The 10795-nt window shown below is 49.6% G+C and overlaps 1 protein-coding gene across 1 annotated transcript in view; it reads right to left on the reverse strand.

The window, feature by feature from the left end:
* Window positions 1-9953, reverse strand: part of SCML4 (Scm polycomb group protein like 4) — a 102730-nt gene extending 92777 nt beyond the window's left edge. The window contains exon 1 of the mRNA XM_026005774.2: window positions 9572-9953. The gene's annotated coding sequence lies outside the window, so the exon portion shown is untranslated. The remainder of the gene's footprint in view (window positions 1-9571) is intronic.
* Window positions 9954-10795: the final 842 nt, after the last annotated feature.

The following is a 10795-nucleotide window of genomic DNA, read 5'->3' on the forward strand; positions in this document are numbered from 1 at the left end:
CCCATCACTACTCTGTTGTCTTTTTGTCCAGGGGCTTCCACAGAGCTTTGGCTCTCAGCAGCATGGGGCAGCCCTGGGGCAATCCACGTCTTACGTGGTGGCTCCAGGGCTCCAAGAGTGAGCATTTGGAGTCCCAAGTGGAACTGGAAGACTCCTGAGGTCAGTCCTGGAACATTCCTTTGGCCACATCCTAGAAGCCAAGCAAGTCACTTAGAATAGCCCAGAAACAAGGAGAAGGGAATCAGACCCCACAGCCTCGTGAAAGGGATGCCGAAGAATCTGTGGCCATGTTTATTCCTCTACTCCATTTTTATGTGCTCAACAAGAAAAAAAGTTCTTAGACATGAGATTTCCGCATCACGGATAAAAGTGCATACCATATATCCAGAACTGTCACAGGGGACAGGCACACTGGAGTGAAGGCTTGGGTTTGACTTCGAGATCAGTTGTAGAACTTACTGGATGACCTTGAGCCACTGAAACTCTCTGCTTAAATTGACCGAATCTCGAGGTTTTTGCCTGTGAAGTAGAATAATGATACAGTCCAGGACTACTGTGTGGATAACTAGTACAAAGCCTACATCATCATGGTCCCTTGGTAACCGGTAATGCTTTGAAGCAAACCCAGAGAACAGTGGGGATTTTACAAAAGTGTTTTTAAAATACTATAGTTAGGATAAAAACCTAAGCCTAATCCGAAGGAGAATGAAACACGATAGGAAAGGTCTTCTCAGGCTCAAAGCCACCGTTTTTAGAGGAAACCCACCACGGGCATCTTTAGAGAATGTGAAGGTTACCCCCTGAAATTGCTGCCACAATATATTTGAAATGCCTCTACTTAGCAATCATGGCAAAATAGCACCATTTTTTAAAAACTCTAATTAATCAGGTGTTTGGGGAGGTAGGAGAAAGTGAAATTCGTGGCGGGTTGGCACGCTCCGATCCGCAGGTGCGCAGCGGCGGTGGCGGCCCTGCCTGCAGAGGAGCATTCTGGAAAGGGGCCCATATGGTCTCACCTGGCGCGATGCTGGGGGCAGGGTGAGCGTTACCGTAATTCCCTCTCCCCAGGGCAGAGACCAGGGATGCTGGGCCCACGGGCTACCCCGCATAATGAAGCGCTGTCTCACCAGATGGTCACAGGAGTGAAAACCTTGTTTTTGTGAAACCTAGACCTAACTCCAGCTGAACTACATAGTGCTGCTCAGCTATAATATCTGCTTTATTTTCCAAGAATGCAAATAATACAGAAATCGAAGACAGACTGTTTTGCTCGGAATACTCCGAGTGGTTTTACCATTTTGGGAAAATCATGTCACTGGCAACAGGACCCGCTTGTGTCATCTGAGCCACCAGACAGCACTGGGGGAGGCCACACTTTGGGTAGCGGATGTCAAGCACCTGACCCCTCATTCTGGCATCCAGAGCAGGGGGCCTGCGCCCGAAGTAATTATAAGTTACTTTGCCTTTATTCCTCTTTTCATTTCAATTGTGACATTACACTGGTTTTTCTTAGATTGTGGGTGCGGGTGGGCTGTATTATCTGGGACTGTAAACAGGGCATCAGAAATGCTGGTCATAAAAATGAGGGTTGAGTCTGATGGGACTGAAAGCCCACTGCTTTAAAAGAAGTTTGCTGTGGATTAAAAAAAAAAAAAAAAAAAAAAAGCCTTTCCAAGTGGAAACACTGGGGGAATCATTTCCTTTCTGGAACCTGTTGGACCTGGGAGCAGCCAGGCCGGGGCTGAGCAGGAGCAGCTGGCTCTGAGGCATGAAAGAGCTCTTTCTCTTCGGCCCTCACAGGTGAAAAGACAGGGACGCCCCATTGGCTTCTCAAAAGTGAAGGCAAGACTTCACATGGCCATGTGACCCTCCGCAAGTTATCTAACGTAAGCCTCAATTTCCCTACCTGTGTAATGGAGATAAAAATAGTCCTCATTTTGACTTCCTGTGTGGTTTAAGTCAGATAAATAAGATAAGGCATGATTAATGCTTCTCTCAGCTTCCCTGAGCATATGACGCTCAATAAATGGGAACATGTATTTCTTACCACTTGCACAGCACTTTACAGTTTACAAAGCCCTTTTCCATATACTGTTTCCTTTGACCTTTATATACATTAACCCAAATAACCTTTGGGGTGTTATACAGCTTGTACAGTATTATATGCCGTGATCTAACAAAGTTGGGGTGACACCAAATATTGGGCATGTTCTTTCCACGACACTGCGCTGCCTCCGCCCATCCTGACATTATCATTCCTGCAATCGCTCATTCAGCAAATATTTATTGAGCACTTGCCCCATTCCGAGCACTGGAGCTCAGCAGTGGGGACTGACAGGGAAGAGCATCCTTGGGGAGGAAGGGAGGCCCAGGGCTGCCACCATAGACACCCTGGGTCACACTGGTGACCATTCAACTGGCTTTCCCTGCTCAGAATCCATGCTGCTCCGTTTATATTTATTCCATACATCGCTGAGGTCAAAAGTAGCCCCCAGGAAGAAGTTACTGAAGGAGGAAGCTGGGGGAAGTTCTGGAGGGAAAAGTGCCCCTGCTAACAATTGAAGTCCTCAGCAATGCAAGAGGGGGAGCCTCTTCAGAATGGGGGCTGGGCTGTCTGCATCCTTTGCAGACACCAGGGAAGAAGAGGCTGAGGCTTGCCCTGGGAGGAAGACCTTTAGGATCCATTCAGTCTAAAGAATCTAGGAATCACTCCAAGACCACTTCTCGGAGAACAGGTTTTTGCTTTTAACGTGTCCCTTCAAATGTCGGATGTTTTTCCCTCAAGTTCATTATTCTGGTTATATTGTAACCTTGCAGCTTACACAGGAGGGGTGAACTGGCTTGAAAATGGTCTGGAACTTAAGAGATGCCGCGGTCCCAATGGAAACTCCTCTTATCCTGTCCTAAATCTGTATTCTCGGGGAAAAGAAAGAACACTTCCTGGAAACTGATAATCTACCAAGTGCACAAGCAGAACATGGGAATCTTGGCCAAAGGAGGCCTTGGGTTTGCTTGACTTTGTCCGAGAAGCAGTATAACCCACGCTCCCTGCTGTCAGAATCCTACAAGGACCAGCCAGGTCTTTGGTCCCATGGAATTTTTTTTCTTCAGGTATGAAAATGTTAAATATAGTCCATAAAAACAGTGACCTAATCTGTGCCCAGGAATATATATTTTTAAGTGACTATAGTTCCAGTTTATTCCACATTACTCTGATCTCAAACCAATTAGTAGAAACTCAGTACTTGACCTTAGCAGAGATCGGGGCTGATTTGGAAACATAAGCTTGTAAGACAAACTTTTCTGAGTGTCTTTTTTCCTGATTCTGCTAATGGAGAATTTTGGTCCCTTTATTTGTTCCTGGGTTCATGACAAATGACTCCTAACTGAAAGGACGGGCAATAGAAAGAAAAGACCAGTCCTCTATACCATTACAGATCACTGGCTTCCACACATTGTCACACACATCACACCCAACCTGGCTTTATAACTTCAGTTCCCTGGAGAGAGTTTATATTCACTTGGTCTCATTAAGGCATCACGCAATTGTTACAGGTCTCACTGTGGGACCAATTAACCATTTCCATATCAGGCACCGGTATAACCGCACCATACAGTTTGCCCTCATTATTTATGTCAAGTATTTAATATTAATCATGTTACAAACACTCAAAACAAGTGCTATATTTTCATACTGTGGGTAGTATCCACTTGAAGCATTTTTACAAATGAGCTCTTACGAGGGATACAATCATAAATGCTGGAGCATCTCACGGCATCTGAAAGGGATTATATTATGTTATGTTCACAACATGAGGGGAAGTGCACAGACAGTCACGAACTGTATTGACCTCCAAACCTCATGGCAAATTCCCCCAGTACAGGCAACGACGGCAAGATACAACTCTCAAGACTGAAAAATGACAGAAATCTTTTCCCAGGGTGGCGTTCTTTACTCATCAATAAGCCCCATGCCTCACATGACATTTTCGAGTTATTCTCTTTGGGATGAACAGCATATTTTAATAGCTAATTGTTAGATTAAGTCCTGATTTCACCATAATTTCCCAATAGCAAGGGAATTGGGAATCCCAAAGGACGGTGAAGAAAGGTAGTCAGGCTCTTTCTCAAAAGGCCATAAAGAAGGAGAATGAACCGTATCAGCTTGTAATAGTTCAGAAACAGGGCCAAAGGAATTCTTTGCATTACATGACCTCCAAATCCTGTTCTCCAAAACAAAAAGCATCACTGCCCCAACGCTGGCTTTCACCTTGTGGTGTCCTCTTCGGTTCTTCCTGTCCTTGTTCACAGTTGCCTGTCACACAGGATTAGAGTCCTGACACCAGCCGCAGGCCAGCTCGAAGGCTGCGTCCAGGGCACACCCTACACCCTCAGGTATGGCCTCTGCGGTGTTAACATGGGTCAGGCGGCGGGGCTCAGGCCCAGCTCCGGACACCAGGGAAAAACAGACCCCTTGGTGTTGGACCCTGGTTTTCTCATCAGAATGATGATGTCCCAGGATGACTTGTGGACAAATGTGAAAGAGGAAAGAGGAAACCTTTCCTTCCATCCAAAAGGAAACAACCCAGCAGGTCTATAAGCTGACAGCCATATGCTCCTGTTGGCCCTACAGTCCCTTCTGAAGGGCACCAGCAGATGTGGGAGGGAGAGAGATGGCCAAGCACTCATGGGAAGGGGCATGGAACAGGCTCTCTCCTGTGGGTTTTATCCCAGCACTTCTTTGTTTCGTGCCATTTTCCGACGGCTGGACTGCAACCCGGTGAGGGTCATCCCTTGCTCGGCCAGCCCCGTGTTTGTTCCCGAGGTTAGCACCCAGCCTCCTGAAAAGCTGCATGTTCCTTTGGGATTAATCTCCAGCCGTATGTTTCTGTTTTGAAACGATGACGGCTTTCTGCTCTATAATGATCAGCACAGAGACAGAAAAAAGGGCAAAGGCTTTTGTTACCAAATATTTAGCTCCCAAAAGTTGAGTCACTATCACGGGGCTAACCAGACAACGTCACCACCTTGCACAGCACAGCACTGACACTCTTTTTCCCTGGCACATCAATTTTCTCGTAACGGCCAACTCCACTCCGTCTCTGTATCGTGCGCCTCATGGAGAAAGTAAAGCCGACACTCCTCAGCCAAGCCCCTTCCTCAAAGGGCTGGCACCGTGTGTGTGCAGGAGTCCACGATCATTCCCGAACATTAGCGACACCGGGAAACAAGGTCCGCTTACGTGATCGACCAGCGCGGCTGCTGAGAAAGGAATGCACACCTGCTTCCCCACAAATAAAAAGTCAGGTGGACCGTGCCTGAGTTGGTGGGAGAGCAAAGAGGAGAGGGCGCAGGGTTCTGTGCCACCAGATTCTCTCTGAAACACAACTGGCCACGAGTAACAACAGCCACCGCAGGGAAGCCTGCGGTGTGGATCCCAGAATATGCTCCCATTACTCGGGGGTGTCACACAGACTCAGTGGAGTGATTTTCAGCTTAACACAAAGTGAGAACTGCCGGTGGGTAATAAATTCCTTTCTGTTCTAAAATAGTCCGCAAGGTAATCATTGCAAGAAGCAAGAGGTGTTTTATCTCCTTGGTGGTGGCAAAGTGCCTCTTTTGATTGCAAAGCGCTGATTTATCCCCAAATGCACAGATCCTGCTTGCTCGTCTCCTGTCTCACCCCTCGTCCCACCCTCCTGAAGGATGTTCTTGACTGTGTCAACACTGCCAGCGGAACCCAGCAGCAAAGTTTGTCACCAGCGTGCCATCCCGGCCAGGCTCTTGGCTGAAAGAAGCAGGAACCCCACTAATGCTAACATTTGAAGGATGGGGGGGGGGGGACTGACCTCTGGAGGGCTGATTTGCACTCGACGCCACTTGCCTTCTGGCCACTGTGGCCAAACAGCAGCATCCCTCATCAGGCTGCCCCTGAATGTCGCCCACCAGTGCCTAGCAGCTCGGTGGTGGTGGTGGGGCGGGGGGGGGGTGGTTGGGGGTCACTGTGGAGCCAGCTGCTCTGAAATCCCCAACGTGCATAAGTGTAGGTCAGAACAAGCCGAATTTCAATCAGCCGCGAGCATAACCGAAATGGCCCTTGTGCCTGCAGCTCCTCTTCTCAGAGTTTCAATCTAAATCTCAACATCTGACAAACCGCGGGTGAGGGTTTGCAGAAATATTAGGGAAGAACCGTTGCCAGAACTGAAACCGAGATGAATACAACAATGAAAAACACTTAGAACCCCGTGGGCTTGCGGCCAGGACATCGGGACCCAGTGTTGCGCGAACCAGCAAATGCAGGCGTCGCCACAGCGGTTCACACAGAGGTGCCAGCAGAGGTTTACAGCCGAGACTGGAGTGTGGCGCTCGTGCAAATGCGGGGGGGGGGGGGGGGGGGGGGACCATGAAGAAAGAGAAAGTGACAGATCCTCCCCCACCCCAAACCTTGCGAGCCACTCCTTCCATCTCGGAAATTTTTCCGCGGTTTGGGTGATCCTGAGGGTCTCTGAACCACACTGGAAAAATGTCACAATGGATGTTTGAATTAAAATCCGGTAGATCTGCCAAAAGACCAATTGTTTAAAATTGGCAGCATTCCAGAGAACTTCCTAGGCTGCCTGCTGCCCCCGGGGGCTGAGAGAATTGCTAATTCCAGAGAAAGTTAATTATCACCTTATTGATAAAGGGGTAATTTTTTAAAGCTTATGGTGTGGCTTTTGTGACTCATTAATTAAAATTTAGAGTAATTTACTAGACACAGTGGCGGCTTCTGTTACGTTATATACGGCACCAAACCATTTGATTTTTCTCCCAGGGGCTGTTGTTAATCCCCCTCCTCTCTCCTCACCTGTCTGCCTCAGGAGGCAAGAAATAAATAAATAAATAAATAAATAAATAAATAAATAAATAAAATTAAAAACGTGTAAACCTCCCAGCAGCCTTGAGGGAGCCGGCTGAACCAAGACGTCCAGGGAGGCTCTCCAACAAAGCTCCCTCCCAGCCTGTCAAGGTGCCCACCCAGACGGGGGAGCACAGATGCTCACGCCAAATAAAAAAAGGGGGGGGTGCGGGGAGGGGGCTGCTGCTTGCACAAACTTCAGCTGCAAACCGGTAGATGTTGCGCCCCTTGGGCTGGGAGCTGGGCAGGGAGCTGGGCAGAGGCTGCCCTTGTCCTCCCTCCTCTTCTCTTGCTCGCCCCCCACCCTCCCCGGGAAGCAGAGGGCTGGGTGGAGGGTGGAGGGTGGAGGAGGAGCGTAGGGCCCCGACCGCCCGGTGCTGGGACTCTGATGCCCCCTCCCCGGGGGCCGCGGATGGGGGGGCGGGGGGGAGCCGAAGCCGAGCTTCTGCGGGGACCCAGCGCAGCCCGAGGGAGGGCCCGAGAGTGTGCGTGCGCAGGTGCGGGTGTGCACGGGTGTGCGCGCGTGTGTGTGATGCATCCTCCGGGGCCGCGCCGCCGGTCCCCACTTCTGCAGAACCCCGTGCACGGGAACTCCCCCCGCACACGCCCCGAGGGCCAGGGCTCCCCGAGCATCCCTTCTTCGCGTCCCGGGGAGCCTCAGTGCCGCCGCCTTAAGCCTGTTGCAGCCTGTTGCAGCCCTGTTGGAAGTACTTGGGACCCAACAGTGAAGATTTGAAAATGCATCGCCCCACCACCCCGGGGAGAGCTGGGAGGCCATCTGCTCGTCACTGTCCCCTCATCTAAAGTTTCCACCAAAAAAAAAGAGAAAAAGTTTAAATTGGATCTTTGTGCTTTGAGGGCACCGCTTGCATTTTTAGAAGCAGCAAATACTGCCTAACACTGAAGAAGTCGTTCCTGGTTTTGAGTTTGCCACATAGAAGTTCTCGCACCCCCCCCCACCCAGCCCCCGTGAGTGTGACTCGTTTTCCAGCCCTGGTGGGCCGGTGTCACCTGCTGCTGGGACCCCGGGACCCCAGCCCCCAGGGCCCGAGGACCAGAAAGTGAAACTGCCTCTGCGGGTTTCACTTGCCTTGAAAACACACCACCAAAAGCAAACCAATGACCCCAAGCGATGTACTCCCCGTTTCTCTGGCTGCTTTCTTTTCTTTCTATTATCATTCATTTACTTTTTTTCTTACTTTTTTTTTTTTTTTTTTTTTTGCAGCAACATAAAAGTGATTTTGGTGACACAGAAATGTAAACATGTTACACACGGAAGAACTGGGTTTTTTTGTGGGATTTGCCCTTGTAATTCTACAAAGCAAGCAGACTGACCGATTCTCCAAAACCTTACAGAGGCTGTCCACACACACAATGTGGAGAGCTAAAGAAAACCTATTCACATTTAAAAAAACATATATCCATTTAAACACATAGGTTTAAAAGGTCAAGATCTGGAGCCACCGATCAACTTCCCTAAAACTGAAGCGTCTATGTCAACGTTTTATTTGAGTTCAGATGATCACCCGCGGCTTTCTAGGTAATCTCCACCCAGGGGCTCCTGCCAGGGCCCCCCTCATTTCTTCAGGCAGGTCCTACCCAGCAACATGAAAAACGCTCCCACAAATATCGTGCCCCTTGCTAGTTTACTTTACCACGCTGTAAATTTCTTTTTTAGTTATTTTTATGCTTTTGCTCCAAATATTCTATTTTATTTTTTTTAAGTCTTGAGAAAAAAAAAAAACCAAACAACTCTGCCTCTCACTCTTCAAAAATGGTTCCTCTGGTTGAAAAGAAAGAAAACCACAAGAGTGTACAACATCTCAATTTCGAAGCGCCTGGGTGGCTTTCTCAAGTTGGGCTCTGAGCCCAACCAAGGGCCACCGTCTCAGAAGGCTACTGGTGTCTAACCCTCTTGAGGACCATCACAGACTCTGAAGACAGCCCCAGGAGGCCTCTGCCCATTACTGTGACAGGGAGCAGAGGAACCTGGACTCAGCCCCTCAGCAGCTGTGGGTCAGAGGACTTAGACAGCTGACACCACCCTCATCCACTGTCCTGTTCCACTCCGCAAGCTCCTGGAGGCCAAGCTTCATGCCACCGGGGTCCCGGTCGCGCAACGCCCTACCCGGGAGGGAGGTGACTCTGTATTCGAACTTGGGAAAAGCTGCTCCTGACACTCCCATAGCCACCTGGGTATTTTTTTCCTCCCAAACCAACCAGTGCCAGCTCCTAGCGGTAAATAGTATTCTCATCTATCTTGGTGAATCAAGAAAAAGCAGCACAAAGGCATATAAAACATTCCAGCTGGGTTATAAATAATGCAATCCAGTTCTAAAAAGTCCTCTTGAGTGTTCACAACACGTCAATTTTGATAATTAGGGTTTAGTAAATATGCATAGCCCGGGACCTAGAACACTCTAAATTCACAGAACAAAACAAAAGCAAAGCAAAGTCATCATGCGAAAAAGCAAAAACAGTTATTCGACATCCCACGTGGGGGTGGGGGGGAGAAAACCCAACTTTCCACGTACTCCACCGCGGAGTTGAAGGGCAGGGAATGTGTCTGGGCCCCAAACCGAGAGACCCTGTCCTTCCAGACTATGGCCTCATCTCTGAGATCCTGTTAAGAGACCAGGCGTCGTGTCTGGAGCAGGAGGAAGGGAAGTTTACCTGCTGGTCCGGGACACTCGCGGTGGCACCGGGCCCAGGCGGCCGCAGCCAACGCGTCACCTGTCGTGGCGACAGCAGAAGGAGCAGGATCCCGAGTCAGTGGCACCCCCTCCGCCTGTGCATCTCCCTCACCTCCGGCTCGTTCGCCAGAGCCCCGCTCGGGCTCTCCGCGGGGCCGGGAGGGCTGGCTCAGGAGGCCCGGGCGCTCTCGGTACCTGCGGCCACCGGCCACCGGCCACCGGCCACCGTTACAAAAGCTGCTCCCGCAGCCGCGCTAGGAGCTCACGGTCGGTCCCCAGCAGCCCCGCTCTCCGGCTGCAAACATCTCATTAGACTAATGCATTCAGCACGGGCAGAGAACTCGATTTACCATAGCTACAGCAATGAATTTCCATTACGATGACAGCTTCGACCACATCATGTCCGGAAAGGCAGCCAACCACTGGCTTTTAAAGAACACACACATTTTACATGCAGAAAACGAGGCGCGCCCGCGTGTGTGTGTGTGTGTGTGTGTGTGTGTGTTTCGTGTTTCCTTCCTCTTAGCAGCCCAACTAAGAGAAATGTGCAGTGGAGCTTTTTGCCGACATGAGCTGCAAGGTAATGACACCTCTGCATCCTTGGTAGTTACGTCCTTGTAATAACCTGAATTATGTCACAATTGTCAGAATGGGTGTTTCCAACATTTCGGTTTTCATTACCCCTCCTCTGTTGCCATAGAAACCAGACTGTAACATCATCTCTTTGTCCCAGTCCTGTAGCAGTGGGGGCCAACACCAGTCTTGTCGGATACCGGTGATCTGAAGGAGCGACTGTTGGACTTTGCACAAATAAAACAACCACAACAACAAAAAATCCTAGTAACACCAACTGTGCAGGAGAGACTGTGTGTTTTGGCAGAAGAAGAGGGCTGCCTACACAGGTGAACACACCATGATCGCACGTGTTGACTGTACAGCTATGTACGACACACACGGTCAGCGGATGGAGCTGGACTTGGGCTCCAGGTCTGTGTGTCAGGACAGAAGCATTTCTCCACTTGTGACCGTGACCAGGGCCTGCATGGGGCAGGATGGTCCCCACCTGGGAAAAAGACTACTATTCATCCTCCACACCCCATTGTGTTTTCTGTGGCAAATCAATTAATACCTGTAAAGGGACTTTTTCTCCTTTTTTTTTTTTTTTTTTTTAGTAAAGTGGAGCAAGACTGCCCATCACTCTTTT

This window comes from Vulpes vulpes, chromosome 1 (assembly GCF_048418805.1).
Source record: "Vulpes vulpes isolate BD-2025 chromosome 1, VulVul3, whole genome shotgun sequence".
NCBI classification, from domain to species: Eukaryota; Metazoa; Chordata; class Mammalia; order Carnivora; family Canidae; genus Vulpes; species Vulpes vulpes.